Source organism: Chenopodium album, chromosome 18, assembly GCF_948465745.1.
Source record: "Chenopodium album chromosome 18, dcCheAlbu1.1, whole genome shotgun sequence".
Taxonomy (NCBI): domain Eukaryota; kingdom Viridiplantae; phylum Streptophyta; class Magnoliopsida; order Caryophyllales; family Amaranthaceae; genus Chenopodium; species Chenopodium album.
This window is the reverse complement of record NC_137851.1, coordinates 16,242,091-16,263,063: the sequence shown is the minus strand read 5'-3', so window position 1 is coordinate 16,263,063 and position 20,973 is coordinate 16,242,091.

Below are 20,973 nucleotides of genomic sequence, written 5' to 3'. Positions count from 1 at the left end.
CACCGTTACCCTTTGGGATTGACCATACCCTATATTTCACCCTTTTTCATAGGGCTTTTGTTTATTTTTGCGGTTAAGCTGCAGAAAATGGTGAGGTTGTCGATGGAAGGCAGTTGAAGATAGGAAAAAGGAGGAAGCTTAACTTCAATGGTGGAGGAAGCTCCAATGGTGTCGGTGGAATGTCCATCTCAGCAACATAGTACAACTATGCAGCAAACATGCGCACCATCAATCTGAGTGTATGGTACCACTTTTCCTTTATTTACACAATCAACGTTAGATAAACAAAAAAATGTTTATCATTAAGGTCAATGGAGGATGTCCTGAATTTAATAACAAATCCTTTATTAAAAAATAATTATTAATTTGAATCTCTCGTACATACATAAAATTTAATATTTTTATCCCTATCCCCTTTATCTCCTCTTCCTTCCTTATCTATCATCACTTTGACCACCATTAGCATCTGGCCAAAGCCGACTCCACACCGCCTAATGACCGAGCATCTAAGCCATCATACCCACCCTATCTTACTTGTACACCATTGTTTTCTTTGTTGATAAAAATCTTACCTTTTTTTTAGAATGATAAAATCTTACTTGTATACTTCTATTAATTCTTTTTCTCTCAAAAAAAAAAAAAAAAAGTTCTACGACGTATTAAATTTTTAATTATAAAAAGGAAAATTTGATTTTTACTACCTCCAAAAAACGACTTATTGACTTTTACCACCAACATAAAAAAATGTTTTATTTTACCACTAACAAAATTTCCAAAATTTGGATTTTACCACCAACTAACGGATTCCGTCCATAAATCCGTTAGTAGGGCCCACCTTTTTGACATTTCTTCATCTTTCCCGATCTTCCATGTCAACCAACCGGCAACGAAATCAACTTACCTCGGTTGGTCAGAATTTCGTGTGGGGCTAAGGAGGGGCCAAAATTTGGTGTGGACTAGGGAGGTGGTCGGAATTAGGTGGTGGCTAGGGTTTTAGGAGTGCGAAATTTGATGGTGGCTAAGGTTTTAAGAGTGGTCGGAATTAGGAAGGGGCTTTTATGGGTGGTTGGAATTCAGTGGCTAGGGTTTTGAGGTCGGAAATTGGTGGAAAGGGGGTCGAAATCCGGTGGTGGTGGCTTGTGCATTGTGCGGTGCGGTGGCTGTGTGGTGGCTGTTGTGTGGCGAATAGGTGGTGGGGCTGGTAGCGATTTGGTGACGGGGCTGGTAGCTAGTCCGGCGATGGGGCTAGTAGCCGGTCCGGCGGTGGGGTCTTGGCGGTGGCAACAACCGCCAGTTGATGGCTGGGGTTTATTTATTTATTTTTATTTTTTGTTTTGATTTTATTTTAAATTTTTTTTAATAAAATTTATCCAATAATATGGTGACACGTGTGCAAAGTAGGCCCTACTAACGGATATATGGACGAAATTCGTTTGTTGGAAGTGATTGGTGGTAAAAACCAACTTTTATTTTTTTATGTGGTGGTAAAATAAAACTTTTTTTTAGGTAGGTGGTAAAATCTAATAAGTCGTTTTTTTGGAGGTGATAAAAGTCAAAATTTCCTTATAAAAATGATCCCCAAATAGAATTGCCATGATGTTAATATTTCATTATGATCGATTTTCATGTCTTATATATGTAAATTTGGAGTGTTTGCAAGCAACATGTTTAGGCAATTTATTGATTTCTATACACCAAGGATGAGACTTTTTGGTCACAAGTAAGAGTAATTAGTAAGCTTATGGAGTTAAATTGACAAAAGCCAAACCTAAGGATCCTCTTAACTTTGTGCTGCTAAATGGTCTACAATAAACGATTAATAAGTGAATTTTGACATATCATCTAATTAAGAAAGCACTACTCTTTGATTGGATCAAAACCTCGGCTAACTATTTATTGAAAAACCATATTATTTTGTAATTTTGTGTACCAAGTATAAGTTTTAAGGGTCTGTTCTGTTTAACTAAATTTCACTTCATTTTAGTTCAGCTCTAATCAGTTCAATTCAGTTCCCAATTTCTTTTTCTCATAAACAATTCATTTCACCTCTATTCAGTTCAATTCAATTGTTTTCAGTAAATTGGAATAGGCCCTAAGTGATATAAATACCTTTTCCCAATTTCTTTACTCTTAAAGTCTTAATAATTTTTGCACCAAAAAAAAAGTCTTAAAAATTCCAAGGGGTGATCAACTATGGTGGAACTCGTAGCCCAATCTGGTTTGAAAGTAATGCGAGTTTGGGCAAGTTCAAAATAATATTTTTAGTTAAAACTTGGAATTTGGATTAAAAGTCTGCTTTGACCCGATAAGTCTGTCAATTTTTTTTTACAGGTTTAGCTATGAGATTTGATAATAAGAAGACCCGATCCAACCCCAATTTTGATCACCATTAATTTCATGATTTGACTTATTGCAATAATTTTTTTTTTTTTTTGAAAGAACTTATTGTAATTAATATGTCTATACTTTGTGATTTATTACTTATATTTGACTTATTGAAACTTATATTTTTTTATATAAATAATTACGGAGTACCAATAAGTCAAATGTATGTGATTTACTTATACATAACCGAAAAAGTCAAATTTGTCAAGCTTTTATTATTATTTTTATTTTTATTTTTTGTCTACTAATTACCAAAGTATATGCAAACAACATTAAGACATTCTTTCCAAAATACTTCTTTTTTTTTTTTTTTATAAAAAAAAAAAAGAAAGTTTGGATAATCCTTAAGCATGATTTTTGGAATTTATTGGCTGAAAATAAGCCAGGCGAACAACTTTTTATTATTATTTTTAACAGTTGGTGTTCTTGAGTTTATTTGTGATCTGAAATGCATGGCTTAAAGCTGTCGAACAAAAGTTTAACAAGGCCTGTCATTATTGTTGCACCATTATTCAGACACATTGATCTTCGTGCTAAAAACTACAAGTATATATCTTATCTTAACTGTATATTATTGCTTACGTGAGTAATTACTTGAATAGTACTAGGTTTTTAAATAATTAAACTATAATATTGCTTATGTAATGTTTTGAAAACATGTATTGAGATAATTCAACTTTTAATTTTGAAATTGAGATAAATAAAGTTAAATTATAGTTAGGCTTTTATCTATTCCTTGCAAAAATACCTGCTTCATTAAGGCCTTGTTTAGTTCACCTTATTTTTACTTATTTCAGAAAAAATAAGTTTAGATCAGAAAAAATAAGTTCAAATCAGATTATCGTTTTATGTGCAGTTTTTTATCGCATATCTTTAATTTCGTAATGAAAAAATTATATATGAAAATCACATATTATAACGAATCTAACAAGACCCCACTTAATATATTTTTTCCGTATAGAATATTGTATATTTGAGGTCAAAGTTTGGTCAAATTTGTCATTTAGATCAGATCAGACCAGATCAACAAAAATAAGGTAAACCAAACAAGCCCTAAGATCAATATAGCTAGCCTTATAAAATACTCCCTCCGTTTTTAAATATTTGCTCTATTTCTCCGTGCGCGGTGTTTTAGGAGAAATTGGAGAAAATAATCAAATAAGGAGATAGTGGGGTAGGTGAAAGAATAAAAAATTAAAAAAAACAAAAGTAGTGGAGAGAATTAGAGGAGATAGAATATAAAATTAATAAAATGTAATTTATGTTGGGCCCATTAGGTGAGAAAAATGAATTAAATATTGTAAAAGTTTTCCATTTAAGGAAATGGAGCAAGTATTTAAAGACGGCCGAAATAAGAAAGTGGAGCAAGTATTTAAAAACAATGGGAGTAAGGGTCTGTTCTGTTCATCTAAATTTTAGTTCAGTTCAGTTCATAATTTCCTTCTCTCATAAACAATTCAATTCAGTTCAGTTCAGTTCACTTGTTTTCAGTAAATTGGAACAGGTCCTAATAAGAATTAGTAAGTAAGAAGTAACTTTTTGTTAGGTCTTGCTCTTAATTTTACTAAAATTTTACTATTTTGACCGGTTTATTTTATTAAAACTATTAAAATACTGATTGAAACTCTTTATATCTTGAAGCGCTATTATTTAATCATTAATTATGATTTTTTTTATTGTTATTTTTAATACATGAATGTTTTGATTTTACTAATTGAAATTGATTTTTATCGAATTAAATACTTTGTAAATAAAATAAAAAAAGAGTTACATATTATTATTACTAATTCCATTTTCTATTGGAATATTATATTTTGCTAAATTTAGTTAAACATAACATGGCTCTATGAAACTTCTTCTAGCTTAACAATTGAAAGTTTTATTGATTTTTACAATATTTGTGATAAAATTATCTTAATTATATACTGCCTCCGTTCCTAAAAGTTCTTTACATTCACTATATGCACAGATTCGATCACTATTTCCTGAAAGTTCGATCTTTCTAGTGCCCTTCGAACACCAAAAAACACTTTATTTATTTATGTGGTTCTATCCATTTCACATCGAAAAATTAAAATAAAAAAAAAATCCCTCGCCATGCATACGTATAGGTATATACCAACTAGTAGTAAGTGAATAAAAGATCACCTAGAGAAGATTGTGGGAGAAGTCCTTTTCCATCCTCCCCTTTCCTTCTTCCCTTATCTGCGTTGAATCCCACATTCCCAAAAGAAAAAAAGTGATAAGCTAGAAAAAGAAGTTCAATTTTATTTAAAAAATAAAAAAAATAAAAAAAAAATAAAAAAAATAAAAAAAATGAAGAGTTCAATTTTTATGTTAGATTCTAAAATACATAAAACAGATGTATACCAAAAAGGTGGAAGTTCAATTAAAATTTCTTGTGGCCAAATAAATTTATAGAGGAAATTCAATAAGTACATGAGGAACTTAGCTTAATTTTAAGATATTTGGCTTTGCATCCAATACGTTTTATGTGGCTATTGTTAAATATTTTTCAAGCACCTCATATTTTTGCACTTTTATGACTATTCCTTCAATAAAAGTGATGCTCTTTACACCATGGAGTTAAAAGTGCACCTCTCTTTTCACTTTTTTCACTTTTCGGACTATTCTTGCTCTTTTTTCCCTTACACGTAGAGAAAAAGTGCACTTAGTGAACACATGTACATCATTAAGGTTAACTAGGTTGGTTAATTGTGTGATTCACGTACACATGATTAAGTCACATAAATTTGCTATATTATTCTCATTAAGAAAGTTTTAGTTATATGGGATTCATGGTGTAACACTCCTAGATTGAGTAGAAATTGTTAAGTGTGGTTAAAAAATGCACTTAATGAACACATGTACATCATTAACATTAACTAGGTTTGCTAATTTTTTGATTATTACATAATGAAGTCACATAAATTTTCTATAATATTCTCTTTTAAGCAAATTTTAGTTAGTTTGCCTAGTATGGGATTCATATAATCAATATTATAGCACTTCAAGATTGAGTAGAAATTATTGAGTGTGATTTCAAATCATCGTTCTACACTTCTTAATTATGTTTTACATATTTAACTTAATTATATTTTAGGTATGCCCGTCATCAATCCATGTCTTTTGTGCCGAATTCGAATCTTGGTCTTAATCACATAATTAACTCTGCCTAAAGGCTAAACCTCACTTTTTAAAGTTGGATAATTGATAATCAACTTTATTTTAAACTATATATACTTGTTGTTGCTTATATCTTACAAGGAATCTCTTGCTAAATTTCCAACCAAGGATTTGCACTATCCAATCTACATCATAATTCGGATTAGATTGGACTAAACAAAGGAATTTCACATTCAACCTCTAATCCTTGAAAATGTTGATTTCAACTTTCTGTTCTAGATCGATCAGTCACCGAAAGTGTGACATAATTTCCTTAAAACTCTTAGTAAGGTTTATGTTTAGTATCTATATAATTTTTGTAATTGATATTTCTATTTTATATAGTGTTTTACCCCCGTCCCTTGGTCATAATTGGTAGTGCTTTTGGCTCTTTAGAGCCACTTTTATTACTAATTGGTGTTTTATAGTGTTTTCGTAGTTTTAGTTGAGTTTTGTAGGGAATTGCACATTTGGAGCATTTTCCCGGGATTTTATGAAGCAACTACGAGTATTGGAGGAGCACGACCACTTTTCATAGCCCAAGGCCGGTTAGAGTCATCGAACCGGTGACAGGCTAAAGTCGTAGTCACCCAATCAAAAATATTACCTAAATCCACTAACTATGCAGATAAGGAAGAAGGGTCGAACCATAGGGAAACGAGTTAATTTATTCCTAATTAATCAATATAATCTAAATTATCAAGTAACCAATTTGTTATTATAAAAGGGAACTAAACTACTAAGAGTATAAGTGAGAAGGAATAAAAGTAGGAGGAAAATCAATGAAATAAAATCCTAGGGCATAGGTTCACCAATAAACAATATTCCAGCGTAAAACAAAACAATCAATCATCAATGCATCAATTAATCAGATCATAAAGGGTTTTCGCTACGTATTACAATCACATAGTTAATTTACCGGTATTAAATCTCATCTCTCGAATCTCGACTTAACCATTTATAAATTAGCCCGCCTATTGAAACTAAACCTAAACATCAATTCTCCTCTCTCGAATCTCGAATCAATATTGCTAAACTCATACAATTAAACCAGGCTAATCTAATTGCATAGCATTAAATCAATCAGTAGGAAATTAATCAAGCATTGATAACCAACAATAATAATTTACCCCTTCATATTATCTATGGATCCCCATAAACCCTAGAAAGAAAACTACTCAGACATAATCGAACATAAACTAAACAAAGCAATTAAAGGAAGCATGACGAAAGAAATAAAGTAAAATAAATGAGATTAAAGTAGAAGAAATCGTTACCAAAGTAGTCGGAATTAAGGAGTTGAATTAAAGGAGTTGAATTAAGAACAAAAATGGAGAACAATGTTGTAGAGAGAGAAACTAATCTAAAGCTAAGTAGAGAGAGAAACTAATCTAAAGCTAAGTAGAGAGAGAAAGTCTAAGAAAAGAGGTAGTCCTAATCAAAAGCATTAAATCGTATTTATACCCCAAAATACTTACTCCTAATTAAAACTAAGATAAATCGCCGAAATCAGCTCCTAAAAACCTCGCGCCCAATCGGGCCCCCCTTTTTCCAATATGAGCATCTCTCGCGCCCGACCGGGCGCGAACTCGGGCGCGAACTAATCTTTCTCGCTCGGCCGGGCACGCCTTCGGGCGGTGCCTATTTTGGCCGGGCCCGGACACTTGGGCAAGCTTGGACTTCTCGATTGGGCTCTGATTCTTCGGCCCAATCCGGATTTCCTCTTCGGGTCTTGAATACTCGATCCAAATGCTTCGGAATCTCAAATGCTAAGCCCTTAATCACCGGTTCGATGATTCTAACCGGTCCTGGGCTATAAAAATTGGTCGTGCTCCTCCAATGCTCGTAGTCACTCCATAATATCCCGGGGAAATGCTCCAAAAGTGCAAATCCCTACAAAAGTCAACCAAAACTACGAAAACACTAGAAAACACCAATTAGTAATAAAAGTGGCTCTAAAGAGCCAAAAACACTACCAATTATGACCAAGGGACGGGGGCAAAATACTATATAAAATGGACATATCAAACTCCCCCGAGCCAAACCTTTTCTTGTCCCTAAGCAAATATCTCATCAATGAATAAATAAATACATGCCTCACCCCAAATAGTCAAAATCAAGCACAAACAATTCAAGGCGAATCTAATAAACATGTTTCAACATCAACCAATCTCATCCACCCAATTACTCTTCCTCCCCAACAATTGTCAAATAGAGCAAACCACAAGAGCATATACAATTCAAGACTAGTGCTCACACACTCAACTCTCATTTATGTGGCGAGTAAAAGATGTACTCGATCGCTCTCCATCCCAACCCCTTAAATGTGAACAATGCCCTCCCAACTCACACTCTCGTGTGTTTAAAAAGACAAGCACTCAATCCAGTAGTCGACTCGAAATATGTCAAATCATTCTTTGCATTGATAAACAACTAATTTTCACATTCACATAACTCTATGCACAAAGGTCGGAAGGTATTTAAAGTTTGTAATGTAAGGCTAGGGAAAAAGGGTAGGATATAATTGGGAATATGTGAAAGAAAAGCAATGCTTAAAGGGAGCCAAAACCTAATAAAACCCAAAGTCAAAAATAAATAATGATCAATCATCTCCAACATACCCAACTGCAACAAAAATCCACCAAATACAACTCCAAAAATATCAAACAATCCCAACTCTTACAATTTCACTCACAAAAGTATAATAATGTAAAACTTGAGTGAATAAACAAACTTTAATTTCCAAACTTCATTTTCATTGAAATTCACTTTTTTTCTTTGTTTTTCTTTTGATCAACCTCCAACTAGAACATTTGAACATTAAACAATTTTTCTCTTTTGCTCTTAGTTCACTTATATTTTTCATTTTTTTTTCTTTTCTTGAACTTCTTTTCCTTTCATAACATCATACTTTATTTTTTTCTCAAGAACATTAAACTTTCAACTTCATCAAAAATAAACTACGATCAAGAACAAAATAACTTCTCAAAATCCACCCAAATTGTGCAAATAATAAGCACACTACAAACTCCCTCACCTCACTCACTAATAGCTCCCCCGAGCCAAGCTTCGGACTAGTAACCAATGGGGCAAAGTAGGCTTGTAATGTGGTTTAATAAACAACAAAAAAGTCAAGGCAACAACATGGGTAGCAAGAAGGGAACAAATGTAACTAATATCATCTGAAGGCCACCTAAAGAACAAATGTCTTCGTCCTCCTCAATGTGCATAAGAATGAGTCATGAAATCCTACTCATAGTTGCAAATCAATACTCAAATTCATTGACATACTAGGAACTAACACACATTCCTAACCAAATCAACTAGTCAAGCACCATATTCACAAGCAGTTGGACAAAATTGACGCATGTTAAGGTATCCAAGCAATCAAACTTCAAATCATGATCAACAAATCCACAATGCTCATCATCACATACCAAGAATCAAAACAATTTTTTCCAACTAATGGGGCACAGGGAAGCATGATTTATAATTCATTGAAACGTATTTTAGGATTTTTTTTATTTTACTTTTTTTTTTTTTTTTTTTTTGTAATTTTCATATAAGAAAGCAATAAAACTATACTAGAAAGCAATAAATCTAATCTAAGAAAACACACCAAAAATAAAAGAATACGGAAAAAGAAAGATACCAAATCCAAAAATCTCCCTCAAGCCAAAATCAGACAATGTCCTCATTGGCTCGGGAACTAGCCTAGCTGGCTAATCCTCATCATCCTCATCCATGGAGCCGAATCCTCCACCGCTATCACCTGCACCAGAAGAGCTACCATCAAAATAGTTAGGCTGAAACCCCCCCCCCCCCAGCTGGTCCCCCAAAAGGTATGTCCTGGCCGTACCCGTGGAAAGAGGAATAGTCAATATAAATACCACGGGCGGTAGGATCTCTATCGTATCCCTGGGGTGGGGGCTGAAACCAATCAGGGTAAATAGCATCGTCAGGAATATTGCCCCGACGAGCATAATCATCATACATAGGATACAGGGCTCTACCCTGGTTCCTCTCAAGGTACCATAATCGCTGGTCAAGGGAGCCTACCATCCTCTAAAGGTCGCTATGTGAATATTCTATGCGTCCTATGGCCTGACCTATACTCTGAAGATCCCAGACTGTCTCAGAGTCGCTATGGGGAGGAGGTGGGGCTGTATGAGACATGCGATGTGGTGAAAGCACTACCTCGGGCTCAGGCTGGGGTGGTGGTGGAACTGGTGGGGTTTTCCCCCTGGCGTGGGCAACTAAAAGGTCATATCTGTAGGACTCTTGCCCAGGGGGAAAAGCGGTCAACTCGGGGTTAGGTAGGGGAAAGATAGGCAGTGGTTGCTCCGACCCTGTCCTAATGCACCAGTGGGGGACTCGCTGGCTATCCAAACGTACCCAACCCAAATCCTCAAGGTATCTAGCAGTCATGTAGGTGTCTGGTCCACAGTTAGTGAGACCGTTTCTTAACTGCTATCCTGGTAACTAGGCCTCCTAGACGAATCGGGGTAGTAGCATGGTTACTAGCCGAGACATGTCTGCCAAGGTGAAAGATGATGTATCTAGAAATTTTTAGTTTACCGTACCCAAACACATAATGTCCAATTACAACTAGTTCATTGATTTGGGCGTTACGCGGCTCATTCCTACCTAGAAAACAAACACTTGCAAATCTTTGCCAGATTTTAGGTACAGGGTGATGGATAGGTTTGGCACTAGCATGTTGGGCGTTAGGTGCCGGTAAACCAGTCAAAACATGATAGATATCTTCCATTTTATGTTGTTCATTCCATTGGATGGGTAATTCAGAATTCAAATCAAAAATTTACAAAAATCAACAAAGATTAAAACGATATTCCTACTATTTAACCTAAACATCAATTTCGGACCATTTTTGCTATTTACAACAGACAAAGCGGAAAGAAATTCACCCGTTAATTCACGATAAGTAGGGTAATGCATATCTACAAATTTCTTCATTCCTATATCGCTCAAAAAACGTTTAACATAATCATATAAACCATAAGATTCAAGAGTAGGGCGGTGTAACCACCGTGAAGGGATTACCTCTCGCCCGTAGAGTTGCTCAAGCCGTTCTTTTTGCTCCTGGGTTGCAATTCGGATGGATGGCCATTGCAAAAGTTGCAATTCCGAATCATATTGTTGACTTGAACTAGAACTCCTCCCAAGAATCGTTCTTGACCTCTTTGATGCCATACTTGCAAAATGGGTATGATTTTTTTTTTGTTGGAATTTGGGAAATTTTGGTATAGAAATGTAGAGGATGAAGAGAGGGTTAGAAATATGTAAGAATTATTGGATTTGGGTGAGAATTGGAGGGGAGATCTTAGAGAGAAGTTAGAGAGTTTAAGGTTTTAGAGAGAGAAAAAATGGTGGAAAGAGAAAGGAATGAGAAAAGAAAGAAGGAAGAAGAAGAAATGCTGGGCGGACGATGTTCGCGCCCGGTCGGGCGGGCTCTCACCCGGTCGGGTGATCTAAACTTCAAATTCGTATTGCTCTTGCGCCCGGTCGGGCGACAAAACGCTCGAATTTTTCTTCGACTCTCGCGCCCGGTCGAGCGATGAAAAGTTTCGTACTTCGTCAATTCTTGCGCCCGGTCGGGCGGTGCTTCGCCCGGTCGGGCGGTGCTTCGCCCGGTCGGGCGGTGCTTCGCCCGGTCGGGCGGTGCTTCGCCCGGTCGGACAAAAATTCCTAAATTAGAACCCTTAGTCTCGCGTTCGGTCGAGCGGTGCTTCGCCCGGTCGGGCCCGAGCCTAACATTAGTACGAGGAATTTGTTTTTCTCTTTTCTCCAAATTTTGCTAACTCTTTTCCTTAAAACCTGTATAGAAACTCAATAAACTCATTAAACTCCCTCCTCTCTCCCCTCACAAGAAAAAGAAAGAAAGCTAGACTAAAAAGCAAGAAAATACGGGTTGCCTCCCGCAAACCGCTGGTTTATCTAGGTCCCGCACGACCCTCTTACCTCAAGACTAAAAATTAGGACCCTTGGCCTACCGCTTGATCGGGTGGTTTCTCACCCGGTCGAGCGGTGTTTAGACCACGACGCGGCTTCCTGACATACCCTGTGGGACGCCAATTCAGCTTATCTGGTGGATCCTCCTTGTCGTGAACCGTGGGCTCTTCACTACTACACACAAGAGGCCCCTTTTTGACCGATGGTTGCTTCAAATTGTTACTGGATTGAGCAGTTCCAACTCGATCTGGTGGAACACTCACTATAGGCTCAGTTTCCACAAATTGCTTGTTTATTTCCACCTTCTCATCTTCAAAGCCAAGACCGACAGTGTAGAGGGCTCTTTCTATTGCATCAACTTCCTTTTGCCATTTGTCTATTTCGTCTGTAGAAGATGCAACACAAGATACCGCCTCCAAGGGATCTTTTGCAAGAGCTTGGGGCTTATTAGAACAATTGTCAACCACATTAACACTAAAACATTTCTCCTCTGCATGGGGCTTTTAGGGGTATTATTCAAATTGAAAGTAATTTTATCATCCCCTACCGATAGTGTCAATTTGCCACATTTCACATCTATAATTGCTCTTGCAGTGTTAAGGAATGGTCTACCCAAAATAATTGGGGTTTGCATATCTTCAGCCATATCAAGAACAACAAAATCAACAGGTATATAAAATTTACCTACTCTAACAGGAACATCCTCTAAAACACCTAAGGGGTATTTAAAAGAACGGTCGGCCATTTGTAGAGTAATGTTAGTAGCTTTTAATTTACCCATATTTAACTTGGAACACACAGACAATGGCATGACACTAACGCTAGCACCCAAATCACATAATGCATTATCTATCATCAGATTGCCAATATGACAAGGGATAGAAAAACTACCCGGATCTTTCAGTTTAGGTGGAGATTTATTTTGTAGTACGGCACTACATTCTACAGTAAAAGCGACTGTCTCTACCTCACTAATAGATCTCTTTCTAGTCAATATTTCCTTCATGAATTTTGCATATGCAGGAATTTGTGTAATTAGTTCTGTGAAGGGGACTGTTACCTGCAAATATTTAACCATCTCCAGAAACTTACCAAACTGCTTATTCAAATTTGTTTTTAAGTGAAGATTGGGGAATGGAAGTTTGATAACCGGCTTTGGAGTATTACTGCTCTTATCTGGAGCTGCTACCTTCCCTGGAGTTGTACCCTGCAATGTATTATCAGAAATATTAGTACTACTCTTTAGCCCTGTAGGGTTATTAACAACATTGTTAGGTTTAATGGAATCAAGATTAGCATTATTCATTAAAACAGGTTCATCATTTCTGGGCATAGGGGGCCCATCATAGTGTGATCCACTCCTTAGAGTAATTGCAAAAGCTTGATCCGTGCTGCGCTGGCAGGGCTCCCTGTTGACGAGCTTGTAGAGTAGAAGAAATCTGCGCAACTTGGTTATCTACAATTTTATTATGTGCTATGATCGAATCAATTTGGGCATCTCTACTCTCCATGTGCTTTTGCATACTAGCCAGCATCGCTCTAATTTCTACCAAAGCGGGGTCGGAAGATGAGGAGGGTTGTTGTGGTTGGTTCTTCTGGCCAGCATTGGGATGGTAGTATTTCTGCTGTGGTTGTTGTGGCTCCTGTGATTGTTGTGGAGGTGGCGGATTTTGAACATTGGTGCTTCGGTAGGAAAGATATGGATGATTTCGGAACCCAGGATTGTAGGTGTTGGAGTATGGGTCATTCTGCCTATAAGCTTGAAAGACATTGACTTGCTTCACGGAACTCCTGCAATCTTGCTCCCTATGACCTACTATTCCACAATTTTCACAGAAAGCCTCATTAGAATTATTATTAATTGCAGAAACATTAGCTATATTTGTAGTACTAAGATTATCTAATTTTTGACAAATAGAGGTTAATTGAGCTTGTAAAAAGGACACAGAGTCGACACTATGTTTCCCTTTGTTAGAAAACCCTCTAGGATTCCCATATTGGGAATTGTGGATTGCCATATCTTCGATAACTTGACCTGCATCATCAACATTAAGGTTCATAAACCTCCCACTAGCTGCAGATTCCAATATTGTTCTAGATAGATTTCCAATCCCATTATAAAAGGCTTGGATTAACTGCCACTGTGCCAAATTATGGTAGGGACACTCCCTCTGCAGATCCTTGAATCTATCCCAAGCCTCATACAAAGTCTCATCTGGCTCTTGGGCAAAGTTTTGAATTGCGCTTCTTAGCAAAGCTGTCCTCTCTGCAGGATAATATTTATTATAGAAATTTAAAACAAGAGTATCCCAGTTAGTTATACCAAGTGTAATTCTATTTAATCCATTATACCATAATTTGGCTTTTCCACATAAAGAAAAAGGAAAGAGAATCTCCCTGATTTGGTCCTGTGTGACTCCAGCTTGCATGATGGTATTGCAATATTGACAGTAGTCTGCAATATGAAGATTTGGGTCTTCACCCTTAGCTCCACTGAATTGCTTCCTTTCTATCATCGTGATAAATTGGGGTTTAATCTCGAATTGCACCCCATCAAGAGCCGGAGTGGGGGTAAGATGTGGAAAATCTGTAAGCGTCGGCTGCGAATAATCACTGAGCTTCTTAGGTGTCGTCATCTCTGATTCTGAATCTGAAGGTACTTCTGAATCACTTAAATCAGATGGAGGGCCGCTAGGAATATTACCACCAGAACTTGCTAGTATTTGCCTGTATAAATTCTTTTGTCTATGAAAAGAGCGCTTGATCTCAGGATCGAAAGGAATGTAACCTGATCTGGAACACCTGGGCATAAACAAAGAACTAGACGACAAATATGAGAACTGTCCCAAAGAACTTACGTTCTCTGGGACGAAAGAAAATAATCTAGACTATAAAAACAATTAGAAATAAAAATAAAACCGTTTCCCCGGCAACGGCGCCAAATTTTGACTGGCTAAAATCGTATCACCTAATCAAAAGTAATTCCTAAAACCATTAACTAATAATAGATAGGGAAGTAGGGTCGAATCCACAGGGAAATGAGTCTTTCTATTCCTAATTAATTAATATAATCTAGATTATCAAGTAACCAAATTTATTGTTATAAAAGGAGACTAAACTATTAAGAGTAAAAGTAGGAAGGAACAAAAGTAGGAGGAAAATCAATGAATAAAAGACCTAGGGAATAGGTTCACCAATAAATAATATTCTAGGGTACAACATAATAATCAATCATCAATGTATCAATTATTCAGATCATAAAGGGCTTTCGCTACGTATTACAATCACAGAGTTAATTTACCGGTATTAAATCTCATCTCTCGAATCTCGACTTAACCATTTATAAATTAACCTGCCTATTGAAACTAGACCTAAATATCAATTCTTATCTCTCGAATCCCGAATTAATATTGCCAAACTCATACATAAAAGACCAGCGCATGTCTAGTTGCATAGCATTAAATCAATCAATAGGAAAATAATCAAGCATTGATAATCAACAACAATAAATTACCCCTTTATCTTATTTATGGATCCCCTTAAACCCTAGAAATAAAACTACTCAGACATAATTAAATATAAACTAAACAAAGCAATTAAAGGAGACATGATGAAAGAAAATAAAGTAAATAGCTGAGATTAAAGAAGAAGAAATCGTTACCAAAGTAATCAGAATTAAGGAGTTGAATTAAGAACAAAGTTAAGAACAAAGTTGTAAAGAGAGAAAAAAATCTAAAAACTAAGTAGAGAGAGAAAGTCTAAGAGAAGAGGAAGTCCTAATCAAAAGCATTAAATCGTATTTATACCCCAAAATAATTACTCCTAATTAAAACCAACATAAATCGCCGAAATCAGCTCCTAAAAACCTCGCGCCCGATCGGGCCCGCCTTTTTCCAATATGAGCATCTCTCGCGCCTGACCGGGCGCGAACTAATCTTCCTCGCCCGGCCGGGCGCGCCTTCGGGCGGTGCCTATTTTGGCCGGGCCAGGACACTTGGGCAAGCTTGGACTTCTCGATTGGGCTCCGATTCTTTGGCCCAATCCGGATTTCCTCTTCTGGTCTGAAATACTTGGTCCAAATGCCTCGGAATCTCAAATGCTAAGCCCTTAATCACTGGTTCGACGACTCTAACCGGTCCTGGGCTATAAAAACTGGTCGTGCTCCTCCAATGCTCGTAGTCACTCCATAATATCCCGAGGAAATGCTCCAAAAGTGCAAATCCCTACAAAGTCAACCAAAACTACGAAAACACTAGAAAACACCAATTAGTAATAAAAGTGGCTCTAAAGAGCCAAAAACACTACCAATTATGACCAAGGGAAAGGGGGAAAACACTATATAAAATGGACATATCATTTTTGACAGGCTAAAGTCGTAGTCACCCAATCAAAAATAATACCTAAATCCACTAACTATGCAGATAGGGAAGAAGGGTCGAACCACAGGAAAACGAGTTAATTTATTCCTAATTAATTAATATAATCTAAATTATCAAGTAACCAATTTGTTATTATAAAAGGGAACTAAACTACTAAGAGTATAAGTGAGAAGGAATAAAAGTAGGAGGAAAATTAATGAAATAAAAAGCCTAGGGCATAGGTTCACCAATAAACAATATTTCAGGGTGAAACATAACAATCAATCATCAATGCATCAATTAATCAGATCATAAAGGGCTTTCGCTACGTATTACAATCACAGAGTTAATTTACTGGTATTAAATCTCATCTCTCGAATCTCGACTTAACCATTTATAAATTAGCCCGCCTATTGAAACTAAGCCTAAACATCAATTCTCCTCTCTCGAATCTCGAATCAATATTGCTAAACTCATACAATTAAACCAGGCTTAATCTAATTGCATAGCATTAAATCAATCAGTAGGAAATTAATCAAGCATTGATAACTAACAATAATAATTTACCCTTTCATATTATCTATGGATCCCCATAAACCCTAGAAAGAAAACTACTCAGACATAATCGAACATAAACTAAACAAAGCAATTAAAGGAAGCATGACGAAAGAAATAAAGTAAAATAAATGAGATTAAAGTAGAAGAAATCGTTACCAAAGTAGTCGGAATTAAGGAGTTGAATTAAGAACAAAAATGGAGAACAATGTTGTGTCGAGAGAAACTAATCTAAAGCTAAGTAGAGAGAGAAAGTCTAAGAGAAGAGGTAGTCCTAATCAAAAGCATTAAATCGTATTTATACCCCAAAATAATTACTCCTAATTAAAACTAAGATAAATCCCCGAAATCAGCTCCTAAAAAACCTCGCGCCCGATTGGGCCCCCCTTTTTCCAATATGAGCATCTCTCGCGCCCGACCGGGCGCGAACTAATCTTCCTCGCCCGGCCGGGCGCGCCTTCAGGCGGTGCCTATTTGTACCGGGCCCGGACACTTGGGCAAGCTTGGACTTCTCGATTGGGCTCCGATTCTTTAGCCCAATCCGGATTTCCTCTTCGGGTCTTGAATACTCGGTCCAAATGCCTCGGAATCTCAAATGCTAAGCCCTTAATCACCGGTTCGACGACTCTAACCGGTCCTGGGCTATAAAAACTGGTCGTGATCCTCTAATGCTCGTAGTCACTCCATAATATCCCGGGGAAATGCTCCAAAAGTGCAAATCCCTACAAAAGTCAACCAAAACTACGAAAACACTAGAAAACACCAATTAGTAATAAAAGTGGCTCTAAAGAGCCAAAAACACTACCAATTATGACCAAGGGACGGGGGCAAAACACTATATAAAATGGACATATCAACCGGTGATTAAGGTCTCGACATATGAGATACCGAGGCATTGGACACCAAGTATTAAAGCCCCAAAGAAGAAATCCGGATTGGGCCGAAGAATCGGAGCCCAATCAAGAGTCCAAGAGCCTCGCCCGTCTGGATAGGGCCTCGCCCAAAGGCGCGCCCGGCCGGGCGGGGCAAAGAAGGAAGGGCATGCTTCGTACTGTCTTGCGCCCGACCGGGCGCGAGAGAAGCTCTTTGATTGAAAAAAAGGCGCGCCCGACTCGGCAGTGCCTCACCCGACCGGGCGCGTGTTTTTGGAGGAAGATTAGGCGTCGTTTTAGTTCGTTTAAACTTAGGATTTTCTAGTTTAATATAACTACGTTTTGTTAAGCAAGTTTAGGACCTCTTCTCTTAGCTTTTCTCTCTCTACTTAGTTTTTAGATAAAAATTCTCTCTTGTTCTCTTTCTCTACAACTCTACAACTTTGTTCTTAATTCAGTCCATTATTTCTGTTAACTTTGGTAACGATATCTTCTCTATTATTTTCAGTAATTTAATTTCTTTATTTCATCATGTCTTGTTTAATTGCTTTGATTAATTTCGATTTAATTATGTGTGAGTAGTTTTCTTTCTAGGGTTTATGGGGATCCATAAATAATATGAAGGGGTAATTTATTATTGTTGATTGTCAATGCTTGATTAATTTCCTATTGATTGATTTAATGCTATGCAATTAGATTAGGCCTGGTTTATTTGTATGAGTTATGCAATATTGATTCGAGATTCGAGAGATGAGAATTGATGTTTAAGCTTAGTTTCAATAGGCGGACTAATTTATAAATGGTTAAGTCGAGATTCGAGAGATGAGATTTAATACCAGTAAATTAATTTTGTGACTGTAATACGTAGCGAAAGCCCTTTATGATCTGATTAATTGATGCATTGATGATTGATTATTATGTTTTACCCTGGAATATTATTTATTGGTGAACCTAAACCCTAGGCTTTTATTAATTGATTTCTCCCAACTTTTATCACCCTTAGTTTAATTTCATCATATCTATAATTTAGTTACTTTATAATTTAGATTATTTTAATTAATTAGGAATAGGAAGACTTGTTTCCTTGTGGTTCGAACCTTCTTCCCTATCTGCATAGTTAGAGGAATCTAGGAATTATTTTTGATTAGGTGATACGACTTTATCCTGTCAGTAATACCCTTAGTTTTTCAAAAATAATTAATTAATATCATTATCTTAAATTGCATCCTAATTTGATTTTTTTGTATATAGATTTCTTCCTTCATAGAAAGTTAATATGATTTTATATTGATCTAATCATGCAAATAGATTTATGTTAACCTACAATTATTATCAAAATTAAATCTAAGTTAGTTATTAAGTTATACTTGTAGTTTTCTTCAATACTTTATATTACGATTAAAAGTGGTACAAAATTAACTAAAAATGAGCAAAATATTACAAAGTATTTCCTTATTATATTTCTTTTTAAAAACCATGAGCAAAATCTTATAAACTTCACCCTTCACTTATTTTTGAGCTATTGAATTAGAGCAAGATTAGTCTTAGGACTTAAGACTATACATGACATCAGCAAATCATTTTTAAATTGTCTTAAGACAAGAGTTCACAAAATTTATGCATTTATGAAGCAAATTCTTAACAAAGTTTTGAATGGAATCTTGAAAATTCAAGACCCAACTTAAAACTCATCTTAATACTTTATACTTAAAACTCATCTTACAACTTTTTTTTTTTTTTGAAAAATATTATCGTTAACAATAATTTGATTTACTACCTCCGTTTCATATTTTTTGCAACTTTGGAATATTTTATATCTCACAAATAATACCCCAAAGTTGCAAAAAATATGAAACGGAGGCGTAGTAATTTTATTGGAAAAAATGTAATGTGTAAATTTAATTGCAATTGATTGTATTTATTTTTATTTATAAAATTGTTTGTTGTATTTTAATATAACGTATTACTTTATTTGCTATTGTATTTATTTTAATCTAAAGTATTCTATTATTTGCTATTATTTTCATCAACAAATTTAAATTATAAAAAAATGTAAATTTTATAGCTATGGTATTATGTATACAAGCTAAGAGACGCACACAATGCGTGCGTGTGCAATATAAGTAATCTACCAAGCTCGATTCTTTTTTTCCACAATATTATCGCTTTAATTATTTTTTAAAAAATATTAGTAGGTTTAAGAATTGTTGATAAAATATAATAAAAAAATATGTTGATGATGTAATGTAGGCAAAATAATAAAATTTGATTTTCCTTGAAAAATATTGAAAAAAAAAAAAGAAAAGATGGAAGTTTTTTTATTTTTATTTTTAAAACTAAGATGGTAGTTTTTTTAAGATATTAGTTACATTTTTTTAAAAAAAAAAATGATGGTAATTTTTTTAGATGAGAGGGTATTAGGGAAAAGTAAAATTTATCACCCAAAATCCCCCTTTCACTTTATATATTACTATAGATATATCACAATATTCATGTAATTTCATTATTATTTATAATTTTGTATCTAGTGGTTTGATATTATTTTTCAGCTGTGTAAGATATGTAACTTACGACACCATTGCAAATTATACTATTACACCATCTTCAATGGTGAGACTCGAGGTAGGTTTTTTAGGAGATAGAGTATTTTTTGCAGAAGATACCAATAAGTTGGTATCTAAATTAAACTTTAGTTGCTAAGTATAAATACTCAACTTTGATTCTCATTTGACAAAAAGTATAGACCCTTTATCAATATTATAATATATTTTGTAATTTATTTAAGTTATACTTTTTTTTTTTGGGGAAAAAATTACAATATGGATTTGGTTGGCCATAAATTAAAAGTAACATTAGTATACTTCAGAGAGTCTCACCATTAGAAAATTAGACTTCACATGAGTTGTTAAATTGAGAAGTGGGTTAGGTATCACCATTAAGGGTTGTATGCTTGGATTGAGATATATAGATGTATTAGTAGGGTAATAAAAGTCAAACTAAGTAAAATGAAAGTGAATATAGGGAAGAAGGAGATAGTGATGGTGTGATTGTAAGGAAAATTATATTGTAATGGTGTAGTATGAGGTGAAGAAAAAGAAGCCAATACCCTCATTTTGGGAGTAATAGTTACACTAGGGGGAGGGTGGGTAACTATTACCCTCATTATTATAAGGATAATAATTTCTCCCTCTCTCTCTTTTCCAAATGGCACAACTATCTTTTTCATTTGTATACACCTTGTCTTCTACAACATCATTTCTACTCCCTTCGTTTTTAAATACTTGCTTCATTTCCTTATTTGGAAAAGTTTTACAATATTTAATTCATTTCTCTTAATTAGTGGACCCAACATAAATCATATTTTATTAGTTTATATTCTCTCTCCTCTAATTTTCTCAACTACTTTTGCTTTTTATAATTTTTTTATTCTTCCACCAACCCTACTACCTCCATATTTTATTATTTTCTCTAATTTCTCCTAAAACTCCGCGCATAGAGAAATGGAGCAAATATTTAAAAACAGAGGGAGTAATTGCTTATGTTTTTTCAAGTTTGACTTTAATTACTCCCTTAATATATTACCTCCAATCCAAGCATGTCTTAAAGGTAAAAAAACAACTCATTTTGTATTTCAATACTCAAAGTTAAGTCTCACCAATGAATAT